At 37.0% G+C, this 13,999-nt stretch overlaps 1 pseudogene; it reads right to left on the bottom strand.

Annotated features, from left to right (window-relative positions):
* Window positions 1-1,295: 1,295 nt before the first annotated feature.
* On the bottom strand, window positions 1,296-1,865 carry LOC109680925 (protein cornichon homolog 4 pseudogene; annotated as a pseudogene).
* Window positions 1,866-13,999: the final 12,134 nt, after the last annotated feature.

The following is a 13,999-nucleotide window of genomic DNA, read 5'->3' as shown; positions in this document are numbered from 1 at the left end:
TGTCTACTTTGCAGGCTTTGTTTACTGAATGTTCCTGTGAAGATCAGCTCCTTGCTCCTCCCACTTTCCAGTGCACTTAAAGCAACGCCCTCTCTATTGTGTATCCTTTTCATTGTTTATTAGTTCATGAACAATATCCAGTTCATTGTTTATTACTCAGTTTTTTTTTTGTGTGGGGAAAGGGTCAGTCTGTCCAGGGGACTATGCTGGTTTATCCCAGGGGTAGCCACGAGACTACCACATGCCACTTATTTGCTTACCTGTTGATGGTGTCTCCCAAGCATGTTTGGAGCCAGCATCTGGCATTGATATCTTTAATTAATATAAATGCAAACATTCTCAACAAAATACTGGCCAACAGAGTTCAACAACACATGAAAAAGATCATATGCTGTAATCAAGTTCAGTTCATTTCAGGACTGAAAGTATGTCTCAACCTAGGAAAATCTATAAATGTAATACAGTTCATAAACAGAAGCAAAGACAAAAACCACATGATCCTCTCAATAAATGCAGAAAAAGCTTTTGATAAAGGCAACACCCTTTCATGATAAAAGTTCTATAGAAATTAGGAATAGATTAATGTTCCTCAATATAATAAAGGTTATATATGACAAACATATAGTCAACATTATACTTAATGGAGAACAGCTGAAACCATTCCCACTAAAGTCAGGTATGAGACAGGGATGCCCTCTTTTCCCACTCCTATTCAATATACTTTTGGAATTCCTCACCAGAGCAGTAAGACAAGAGCAAGAAAAAAAGGGATTCAAGTAGAGAAGAAAGAAGTAAAACTATCCCTATTTGCACATGACATAATCCTATACCTAAAAGACCCTACCAAAAAACTATTAGAAATCCTAAACTCTTTTGGCAAAGTAGCAGGATATAAAATTAATATACAGAATCAGTAACCTTCCTGTATATCAACAATGAACAGACTGAGAAAGAAATCAGGGAAACAATCCCATTTACAATAGCCTCAAAAAGAATAAAGTATAGTGGAATAAATTTAGTAAAGGAAGCCAAAGACATTTTCAATGAACACTATAAACCTCAGAAGACAGAAATTGCAGAAGACATCAGAAAATGTAAAGATCTATCAAGCTCATAGATTGGTAGAATCAACATTGTGAAAATGGCCATACTACCAAAAGCAATCTACATATTCAATGCAATCTCTATAAAAATCCCAACTTGAATTCTCTATTCAAGAATGAATGTAGAAGTCTTTTTTTTTAAAGTTTTTCAAATACTTTATATGGTAAAAATACAGCAAAAATAGTTTTTTGTTGTTGTTGTTCAAAGATGAAAAAATATATATATACTGCTATGGTCATGGTTCTAAGGATGATTTAAGTAGTCTGGCTCCTCAACTGTGCATTGTTGACTTCAACCATGGCTCCTCCAACTTCAGTCATTTATCAAAGCTAAAATCATACTATAAAGATACATGAAGAAACAGAGCAAGTGGAAACCAAGCTTGATCATGGCTTCTTTCATGTGTGACTTCAGCTGCCCCTGATTATGTATTTCTGTTGGATCAAACACTCCCATGTTACCACTTGGAACCATAATGAACCGATATATATTCCAAGTGGCGACAGGTAAATTGAGATGGAAGATGAACCAGTGCAATGAAATGAGCATTAACACAGTGACAATGGTATGACCAATTAATTCTGGAATTACCCACTTGTTTAATTTTGAGCAACATGATCTAGCATTAATGTAATCACATTCTAAATCAGACAATGTAATTATGAAGTAGACCGAGAGGAAGATGAGCACGCAACGATCGAGGAGAGAGAAGATGAACACCACCACCTCCATCCTCCGCCGTTCCTCCCGTTAAACAGGCGCCTGGCTGCTCCGCCCGATAGGCCCTTGTCCTGGCCTGCGGGGCCAGAAGTCTTAAACTGACTGAAACTACCATAAGAAAAGGACTAAGGTTGAATGAAGAAAATTAGAGGAGGTAAACTAATTGGGGTTATAATATGCATATACATGGAAATATCACAAAGAAACTCCCTGTGTAGCTACCTTTATCTCAAACAAGCTAAAATGTCATGTTTTTCATTTTCTTTTCTCTTTTTTTCTTCTACAAAAACAGAGAACAGGAGGACATAACAAGTCCTGCCCAGGGGGAAGGGTTGTTACCATTGGGAGGGAGGAGGTGATGGGATAAGAGGGTAAGCCAAAATACAATAGAGACACCTGTGCACCAATGTTCATCTCAACATTATTCACAATTGCCAAACTGTGGAAACAACTCAGATACCCTACTACTGATGAATGGATCAAGAAAATGTGGTATATATACACAACAGGCATCAGGAATAATGACAACATATTGTTTGAAGGTAAATGAATGCAATTGAAGGACATAATGTTAAGTGAATTAAGACAGGCTCAGAAAGACACAGGATGCATGTTTTCTCTCATATGTTGAAGATATATCTAAAAGATAAACTTATATACAAAAACAAAATGATCATGTACAAACTCATATGTAGACCATATTTGTAATAGTTGAGCTACTCTATGGAGCTTGGGGAATGAGGGAAAGGAAAAAAGAATGATAGAGCATCAAAAATGTTATAAAACATAGTATCTGTGAAGGTTCAGGATATAAGGATATGTACTGAAAGCTTTTTTAAAAATGGGAGTTGGGAGGTAAAGCAGTAAGGGAGATTAATAGAAAGGGATGAATGGACCCTTTGAGTAAAGCATACACGTGAGTAAAGTTTACTTACAGAGAGTATACATTGAGAAACCCTTTGAACATCAACTTAAATATAAATCACAAAAGACAGAGTTGTAAAATAGGTATAGTCTGGGAGGGTATTTATGAGAGGGGGAGGGTGAATGAAGGAGATAAAGGTGAGGGAAAATGGTTGATGGACTTCATATACTTATATGAAATTGAACAAAGAGACCGCTCGCAATTGCTTTAAGTGGGGCAGGGTGGGGATCAAGGGGGAGAGATGGTGAGGGTCATATAACCAACGTACAATATAAGCCTTTTTGGAATTGTCACAATGAATATCCCCTGTACCATGAATATACACTAATATTTTTTTAATATAATATGTCTACTATGGAATATTATTCAGCCATGAAATTATGGCATTTGTAGGTAAATGAATGGGACTAGAGATCATCATGTTAAGCGTATTCAGGTTCAGAGAAACAAAGGTAAAATGTTTGCTCTGATATATGGAATATAATTCCAAAAGATAAACACATACAGAAATACAAACATGATCATATGTGTATATAGAAAGAGAACTTGTTTGCAAAAGTGGGACTGTTTGAGGGGACTGGAGACAGAAGAGAGAAGAAAAGAGAATGATAGAGAGTGACTAATATTGAAATACATTTCATCTTTGTGGGAAGATGGCATGATGAAACACCTGACAGCTGCTGAATAGTAGGGGGCAAGAGGGAAAGGGTAAGGGAAAGTAAAAGGAGTTAATCTTAGTAATGTACAATATATTCACAGGGGAAATACTAGGGCAAAATACCTTTGAACAATGACTATACACATAAAAATGAATGAGAGGAATATAAAACAGTTCCTTTTAGGAGGTAGGCACTAGTTGCAGTGGTGAATGGAGAGGACAAAGCATAGTGGATATGGCCAATGTATACTTGTATAAAAATCAAACAATGAAACCTGTTGAAATCATTTTAATAGAGCAAAATGGGTTTGAACCCTAACCATGGCACATTGTAAGTATATATAGAGATGTCGCAGTGAAACCCTATGTACATCCTATATGTACTAACTACAGTGTTTAAATAAATAAATATTTATTTAATATGCTTTGTATGTACACAATGGAGTATTATTTAGCTATGAAGAAGAATGAAATTATGCCATTTGCAGGAAAATGGATGGAACTGGAGATCATTTTGAGCAAGGTAAGCCAACCTAAAAAACAAATATCAAATATATCACTCATATAAGGAATATAGCCATAAAAAATAATAATGTGAAAAGAATCTGTACTTAAAGTTGTAAGTGAAATGCAGTAGAGATATTCCATAGACAAGAAATTGGGCTTGGAAGATTGAACCTGTGAGAGAATGGGGTTCATCAGGCAGTTGACCTAAAGTTACCCCTGAATAAGTAGTTATTAAGTGTTGAAGAGCTCAGTACTGTTAGTGTGTCAGGTAGAGATGGGGTACCTTTTATTGATGTGGCAAATGATAATGCTGTAGAGCATGCTTTAAGACCTCCCTTCTTATCTACTTTTGCTCTTGCAACAGACTAAGGGGAGCAAACTTGGACTTCCAAAACCTACAATCACCTGTTACTATAACACCCTAACAAATGGTTTGAGTCAATGGTTTACCTCTGGTAATGAATTTTATTCTCACCCCAATTTTTAGTTGCTCCTTTTACTATAAATAGGAAGACAGGAAATAGAAAATAGAACACAGCAAACAAATCCTTTCAATCTGACTAAAGCAAATGAACCCTTGGAAGCAAAATGGCTGGGCTCAAGGCTATCTATAGCATAAAGACTTTTAAAGTATATTACTAGCTGAGCATGGTGTGCATATGTGCAATCCCAGCACATGGGAGGCTGAGGGAAGAGAATCTCAAGTTCAATGCCAGCCTTGTTACATAGTGACAACCTATCCCAAAAGAAAGAAAACATAAAACCCACTGCCAAAGAACCCTCTAGAAAAAAACTCATACACTGATGGACACATTCATTACCTTTACATGTCAATATTATTTCCTTTATTTATACTTTTAATGGTGTAATGATGTGTGCAAATGACTTAACTCATTGATTGCATTTGTATTTCCTCTACTAATAGTTGGATTTCTCACAATTTATGTTAGGAAGATTTGCCTTATAGATGTCTTCTAATTTAGTATATACCATTATTTGGTTTCATTACTAAGAATGGAACTCAAGACCTCATGCATGCTAGGCAAGTGTTCTGCCAATTAATCCATGGCCAAACCCTTCTGTTTCTATTTTGTTTGAGATATAAAGTTCCAGGATCTTTGTGATGCAGTTGTCCAACTCAAAATCTTCCTGCCTCCACTTCCTGAGTAGCTGGGATTACAGGGGTGCCCCACCATGCCTGGTTACAGCTTTTCATTTTTGAAGTCCACTTTATATTTTATTGGTGTAAATTAATTCCTGCGATAAACATGGGAGTGCAGGTGTCTCCATTGTATGCTGACTTGCATTCCTTCAGACATATGCCACATGTAGTATATAGCAGTACATTTAGATTTTGAGGAATCACCATAGTGATTTCCATAGTGGCTTTACTCACCAACAATGTTCAAGAGATCTTTTTTCCCTGCACCTCACCCGCATTTGTTGTTTACTTGATGACAGCCATTATAACTGGGTTGAGATGGAATTTGTTGTTTTAATTTGCATTTTGCTCATGGCTAAGGACGTTAAACATAGTTCATGTATTTATTTGCCATTTATACTTCATCTTTGGAGAATTGTCTACTGAATTATTGCTCATTTATAAAATGGATTATTTGATCTATATCTTAATTTCTTTATATATTCTGGATATTAATCCTTTGCCTGATGCATGGTGTGCAATGATTTCCTCCTATTCTATGGTTACAATGTGCTATTTTAACACATGTAATGGTAAGAGTAATTGGAATATCCAAGATCTCAAATATTCTTTCCTTGTGTTGGGAACATGAGAGGTCCACTCAGTAGCTTTTTTTTGAAGTATTTTGGTGGGCTGGAAGTGTGTCTCAATGGTAGAGCACCTACCTAGAAAATGTAAAGTCTTGAGTTCAAATACCAGTACAGTCCTTCAGCAAATATATGTGCATGAGAGAGAGAGAGAGAGAGAGAGAGAGAGAGAGAGAGAGAGAGAGAGAGAGTGTCTGTGTGTGTGTATTTGTAATCACCGTCAATTAAAGTTATCTCCACGAAATTTCTCCTCTCCAACTCCACTCCTCCTGAACTTCAGAACCATCCTTTCTCCACATCCAACTCTTCACCCTTGCCAGGCTTGGATAAAGAAAGACAGTGTTTGGAGCATTCAGCTTTGAAGCTACTAAATTGGTAACTGATGATGATCTCTTACACACTTGTTACTCTGTTTTTGTTTTCTTTCTTTTTTTACTATGATATATTCATTATACAGGAGAGGATTCATAATGACAATTCTGATTAGGCTTATATTCTACATTTGTTACATTGCACCCATCATCTGTCCTCCCAACCCCCTCCCTGCCCCACTTAAAGCAATTGCTAGAGGTTTCTTTGTTCTGTTTCATACAGGTATATGGAGTCCATCAACCACATACCCTCATCTTAATCTCTTTCATTCACCCTCACCCTGTCACTAGCACCCACACACAGAACTGTACCTGTTTTACTGTCCTTTGTCCTTTTTTCCATTAATATTTGAGTTAATGTTCAAAGGGGTGTCTCAATGTATCCCTATTATGGATATACTTCACTTTGGTCCATTCAACCCTTTTACCTCCCACCCCTCATTTTTAACAGCTTTCAATACACATCCTTATATTCTGTACTTTCACAGATGTTATACTTTATGATATTACTGATGCTTTTTCCCCATGTTCCGTACAGTAGTTCTGCTATTGCAGACATGTTCTAAGTATGACTTTTTATAAGATCATATTTATTTTTGTATGTTAACCGTTTGAATCTATCTTCCACATGTGGCCTTTGTCTTTCTGAGATTGTCTAAATTCACTTAACATGAATGAACATTCATTCATTTACCTACAAATCACATGCCATTATTCCTTATGGCTAAGTAAAACTCTATTGTACATATATACCACATTTTCTTGATTCATTCATCAGTTGTAGGGCACCTGGGTTTCTTCCAACACTTGGCTATTGCACTTGACTATTCACAAAATAGTGAATAGTGCTATAATGAAGATCAGTATAGAGCTGTCTCTATTATGTCTTGACTTATGGAGGGGCATCACTAGATCATATGGCAGTTCTACCTTTAGCTTTTTGAGTAATCTCCATACTGCTTTCCATAGTAGTTGTAATAAATTGTACTAATTTGTATTCCCACCAACAATACAATGACATTCTGCACATAAATAGAAAAATCAAGCCTGAAATACATATGGAAACAAAACAGACTTTAAAATAGCCAAAGAAATTCTGGGGAAAAAAATCCAGTGCTGGAGGCACAACACCTGACTTCAAACTGTGCTACAGAGTCATAACAATAAAAAGTGCATGGTATCGGCACAAAAGCATACATGAAATCCAATGTGTCAGAATAGAAGACCCAGACATAAACTCATGCATCTACAGCAAATTAATTTTTGTCAAAGGAGCTCAAAATACATGATGGAGAAAAGATAGCCTCTTCAACAAATACTGCTGGGAAAACTGGATATACACACACAGAAAACAGAAACTAGATCCTGTCCTTCATCCTGTACCAAAAATTAACACAAAGTGGATCAAAGGCTTTAATGTAAGGCCTGAAACTTTGAAACAACTGCAGGAAGTAATAGGATATACACTGGAACTTATAGATATAAGGAACTACTTCCTAAGTCAGACTCAAAAGGCTCACTGTCTAAGAGAAAGAATGAACAAATGGTACTGCATCAAACGAAACAGCTTCTGCATGGCAAAGGAAGCAGTCACTAGACTCAAGAGGCAGCCCACAGAAGGGGAGAAACTCTTTGCCAGCTACTGATCTGATAAGGGACTATTATCCAGAATCTACAGGGACCTCAAAAAAACTCAACACCAAAGAATCAACACCCCAATGAAGAAATGGGCACATAAATTAAACAGGGAATTCTCAAAGGAAGAGGTACAAATGGCCAGTAAATACATGAGGAAGTGTTTAATTTCCCTGGTTATAAAAGAGATGCAAATCAAAACAACACTTTCTAAAGTCAAACAAGTAGAAATGACTGTAAATCCCCATCTTCATTGTAGATTTGTGTACTCTTTTAGGGTTGCATAATTTTAACTTAATATCAGCTGAGTTGCAAGACATAGTGAAGAATTATTCTAACAACAATGAAACCTTCTGCAATTGTTTTATGAATGGGGAAGGAGATGAGGAAGAGAGATGATGGGGTTGAACTTAACAAATGTACAACATAAACATAATCAGAAATGTCACAATGAAGCTCGGTGCTGGTGGCTCAGACCTGTAAACTTAGCTACTCAAGTGGCAAAATCAGGAAGCTCCCAGTCCAAAGCCAGCCTGACGAAATAGTTCACAAGCCCTTATCTTAAAAATACCCAATACAAAACATAACAGGCAGAGTGGCACAGGTGGTAGAGTACAGGCCTAGCAAGTGTATGGCCCTGAGTTCAATTCCCAGTGCCACCAAAAACAAAAGAAAAGAAGTGTCATAATGAATCCCTCCTGTACAACTAATGTATGCTAATAAAAATGCTTTGAGAAAAAATTGTTCTACCAGACTGAGTCTTTTATCAGTACATGTTTTGTTATCTCTAAAGCATTTTTGCTGTACAATCACTGTTCAGAGTAAAATAGTCTAGCTTTTAGTGGTTTTATTTTCTTTTTGCAGTAATGTAATTTCTGTTACTTTTTTCCATAAAATGTGCAAAACCACATCTATATATCCTGTATTTGAGATTTGTATCTCAAGATCTGCATTTTAGAGATGCCCATGGGAAATCACCAGAGCCAATGGGGCCATCTCTAGCATGTAACAGTAGAGGTGGGAAGGTTGACTACTCCTGACTCACAGACACTGTAGGATAGTTAATGAATGTGCAGGTTATTTTGTTTGTATGTTTTACTTTTTTGTTTTTGAGTCATATATACAGGATGGCCTAAACTTTCAATTGTCTTTTCTCTACCACATGATGTTACAGTCTGTGCTACCATGCCTGGTATGGATGCTGTTTGGGGCCAGTAAATTGTTGGCTATATCTTCTGTACCACAAGAATTCTAATAGTTTCCACAAAGCCACAAGAGCTGCTTGTGATTAGATTTCAGCAGCCCTTCACTTGAAAACTCACACTGATTCTCCAGAATTCTTCATTAACAATCTCAGGCATCACTCATGAAAGCTAAAATATGCAATCAGAAAACATGTCGATAAACATCAATGTCCTGCAACCTAACAGTCCTCTCTTCCATGGTTCTCTGTAGGAACACTCCCAGACATGCCATGGATACAGGTGGGTCACACACTCAACCTGAAAAGATTCCTAATGAAAGACTAATAAAAGCAATTATTAAAAGTTTGATCAAGATAAATCCCTGAATAACTCTGCATAGCTGGGAGACAAAACAAAATCAAGACTTTGATGGAAGTGAGATGGCTGTTCTGTAGCCAAACATTCCATGGCAGCCTCCCACCAAATAATTTTATATATTAAAATGACCATCCCCATCTTATCTAAAACTTGCATACTGTTTGCCACGTGCCAAGTAATAAACACAGCATTCATCTAATTTACTGTTTTAAAAAAATTTTTTATTCATTTATTCACATGTGCATACATTGTTTAATTCACTCTTTACCATGCTCTTTGTCAATATGAAAAAACAGAAGCAACAGTCTATAGTCACATACAGGAAGTAATGCCAGGACTGGCCTGCATCAGTCAGTCCCAGGACATGCCAGTCTGGGCTCCACTGGGCGTGGCCTGAGGGTGGCGCTGTGGCACACAATGGGGCCCTGGGAGCCACCGTGGCTGCCAGCCATGGTGTGTCCCCCACAGTGAGGAGTTGTGTGCTTTGTCCTCTCATTCAGTGAGCATGGGTTCCAAGGTAGGGGAGACAAAAGTTCTCCATCAAGAAGTGGAACACTGTGGCCATGCGAAGTTGGGATATATAGTGGGATAAGTGCACCATCTGCAGGGTCCAGGTGATGGGGTTTTGCTGCCATCCCATTCTGATGAGAGTAACTTTCTCCCTTGGAGTCCACTGCTTCCATCATCCTGAAAGGAGCAGATAGCACAGTAGGCAAGTGCCAATGAGAGAGGGGAAGGAGGTTTGCCAGTACAGCCATGCAATAAAAGCCAAGAGGACTGTATGTGAACTTGGACATGTCATGTGACCTTTTGGAGCCTTCTTTTCCAAATGTAAGAAGTAGGCACTTGGGATTAATTACCAGGTTTGATATTGTTACTATCCAGTGAGCCTGCAGTAGTAGAGTAGGCACAGGGAACTCTGTGACAGGCAGCCTTGGTCAGCACCTTGGTTACTTTGCTGTCCTGGTGCATAAATCTTCACACTGAGAAGGGTACCCAGTAATTATGGAGCTGAAGAAAGCCTCAGGAGGCAGTGGTTGTTTTGGTCCTCAAGGAAGAGCCAGGAGGCTGTATTTTCTAAGGACAGGAGCTTGTGGAGGGGCCAGATCTAGGCAGGAGCCAGGTGAGGGAATTGAGACTCACAGAGGTTCATAATTGGTCCAGGGTGAGCAATATAGGAAATGCCAGTAAGGGGGATTTTACTCTGCCTCTGCCTGGGTCCAAGCATTTGCTTTCCTTCTGTGCTGGCTTGCTGCCCCCAATCTTGCCTTGGTGACTACCAGTGCTGAGCTGTGGAAACATACAGTTTAAAGGAACTGAGAAGTGTGTTAGGGAAGAAAGTACACTTCAGGAGTTGCTGAAGGAAAACTTCTGGGTGCCTGTCTTAGATGTCAAGATCAAAACAAACTAGAGGATTATATTGGAAGAAATTCACTACTACAGCTCATCACTTCTAGACACAGCTCAATAGATGCTTACAAGCATGCCATCTGTTTATACTAGTAGTCAACTATGGACTGAGGACACAAAAAAGTCATTGTATCTTGGTAAATAAAACCAGGAGAACACTTTTCAATAAATAAAAGCCCCCAAAGATCTGTTTAAGATCAGTGAATGATGGAGAAGTTCTGGAATCCATGAAGGTTAAAGTCCTTTAGTCTTGTGACTTTAAGAAGACAGCATATGGAGTCATTTAGGAAATTGGGATTGTCACATCTCCCATATACTCTAACAGGGAAGGGAAGGAAAGGCCCCAGACACAGTGACTTGCTTCTTAACAATAACTTACACTTTGGTCTGGGGAGAGTGTAATCATTCCTTCCACCATTGCTGCATGTCCCTGTGAGTGAAGCAGAACAATCTCTAAGCCCACTGCCAGCAGGACAGGATGGTCCAGAAAGTCATAAGTGACAAAGCAGAAGATCTCTCAATGCCATGTTTACAGCCCATTAAAATTATGGAAAGAAAACAGACTACAACAAATGCTCCAAGAAGCAACATCCTCCCTTGTGAGCACTCAGTGTAGGTCTCAGCACTAGCCTGCCTCAGGAGTAGCTCTTGTGGTACAGGTCACATGTAATGCTCCATGGCTCTGGTCCCTGAATCACTGTATAGAACTCACTAATGCTTTGACTACTTGTTAAAGTGAAGTTCACCTTTCCAAAGTCAGAGGACATCCTACCTCCTGGCTCCAGAAATCTCAATGAGAACACATTTAGTAGAATAGTGATAGCCAAATATTTTCTCCATTTATTATCTTCATGTAGATAATTTCCAAATCTCAGTATATTTGATCCCTGAATGAAATCACCTATTTGTCTAGCATATTGCTAAGGCAAGGATATGGCAAATAAGAAAGTGAGGCTAGCCAGCTTTTTTTGGGGGGGAGGGAGATGGGGCACTGGGATTTGAATTCAGGACCTCATTCATGTGAGGCAGGCACACTACCACTCGAGCCACTCCACCAGCCCATGAGGCCAGCTTTTTAATACTGTTAAATGTAATAGTATATGTAAATGAATTATCACATTCCTGGAAATGTGGTACTAAATTGACTGACACAAGCAATCAACTGTGTGCTTTAGTAATAAACCATTGTTGAGAAAGATCTGGTAATTACATGCAGAATAGAGAGTTTGAGAAATATCTTTCCCTAAAAGTTATTCTTCCAAATGAGCATTGCTCAGTTAAACCCTTCCAGTCTTAAAGTTTATAGCTTTATGATGGTACCTAGTTATTCATACTCCATGAGATTCAGGTTAGTCAACTATTAAAATGGATGAAATGTTTCTCCTATTTCTCTGATTATTTTTAGAGTATGCTTTACTATAAGAAGCACCAGGTTTATTCTACAACTGCTCCCTATGTTACCTCTTTCCAGTTTGATGCATGGCAATACACACAGGCAAGAAGATGAACTCAAATCTGGAAGACTATTTTGTAATACTACCTAACCAAGTCATAAATGATTGAAATATAGGTCTTTCTATGAATTGCTTGGGAAGTAAGAAAGCTGGTTGAATTACATTCTGTAATTATATTACTATTCTCCAAACAAGCATATGAAGGACTCTGAATATTTTTTTAATTTTAAATTTTGATTTTGAATCATCATGGATTAATAATATGAAGGGATTTCATTGTGCTGTGAATTTTATTATTCAAATAAATAAGTACATGTGGACATTGAAAGTGAAGTGAGAAAGGGTTAAAAATAATAAAGAAATTCTGCCTGGTGTACAATTGCATAGTAGTGTGACTTGCATCAACAAAAGCTGTTTCTAAGAAACCCGTAACAAACAATTCCAAAGAAGTGATAAATGGTTGTGGTGGTGGATTGGCTAATTATCCTGAAATGAACATTATATAGTATATACATGTGTTATATTGTATCCATAAAATTGAACAAATATTTTCTTTCAATCAAAAATAAAATAAATAATTAAAATAAATTATGTTTAATAAATTAGGTAAAATGTTGAATTTTAATGTTAATTAGTATTAATAAAAATGATATGTAAAACATTCAAAATTTTTTATTGAGGAATTACTCAGTGACACAATTTATTGAAAGTATTTTTATTAAGCTGGTATTTTTCTAGTCTACTATTTCTAGATAAGGGAAATGGATCTTAGCAAATTTAAGTAGTTTCTCAGCATCAAACCCATAGGAGATGGGTTAACTCAAGTGTTTAGCCCATTTGTTAACAGGATTATTTGTTTTCTTTTTCTATTGAATTGCACAGTTACTTGTATATTTGTGACCAACTCCTGGTCAGATGTACAGGTTGTAAAAGTTATATAAAGTTCAGTACACTACCTCTGTGATATTGACTGTTTGCTTTGTTGTACAAAATCTTGGATGTTGTGATTTTTTTTTTTTAGTTTTTGGTAGTACTATGGGTTAAGCAAAATCTTTTTAATATGATGTAACCTTACTTGGCATTTTGAGTTTCATTACTTGTGTAACAATATTTTTGTTATTTGTGTGCTTCTTTTTTGACAGTAATGGGTTTCTAACTCAGAACACTTGAGAAACATCCCCAGCACTTTTTACAACTTAATTTTTGACATCAATAACCTTGAATAATTTTTAAACTTCTGGTTTACCCTATGAGAGCCTTATGTCCTTTCCTTTATAGCTATATTGAAAATGTAGTTGATGTTCCCAATTGTCTTTATCACATTTAAATATTTGGTTTGGTTTTGAGCTGATGATTTTCATTACTGTTACATTCTTCTGTCCTATGAGTGATAGTGACAGATTCTAAATCTGTCACTATATCCTCATTTCAGTGTTGAGAAATGCACCACAAACCTGCTGCTACATTCCTGCCTGAACATTGAGAATACTTCGAATGAAGACTAAAGGTGATTAAAATAGCAAACCAACAACTCGGCCTTAGATGCACAGATCCAAATAAAGAAACACAAGAAACATGAACAAACAAGGCAACATCTTTCAAAACTCAGCAAATCCACAGTAACACACTCCAATGATAATGAAGTGGAAGAAATAAAAAAAAATAATGATTATACCAATGATTAATAAAATTATGAAGAATGTGAATAAATACCTGAATGAATTCCAAGAGGATACAAATAAACAGATGAGCAGTAAAAGGAAGATAATGTAGGATAAGAAACAGCAGTTCTGTAAAAGCATGGAAATCTTCAAAACCATTAAATTGAATTTCTGGAAATGAAAAGCTCGATAAATCAAATTAAA

This window comes from Castor canadensis, chromosome 15, assembly GCF_047511655.1.
Source record: "Castor canadensis chromosome 15, mCasCan1.hap1v2, whole genome shotgun sequence".
Taxonomy (NCBI): Eukaryota; Metazoa; Chordata; class Mammalia; order Rodentia; family Castoridae; genus Castor; species Castor canadensis.
Note: the sequence above shows the minus strand (reverse complement) of the source record. Positions and strands in the feature narration are given on the sequence as shown.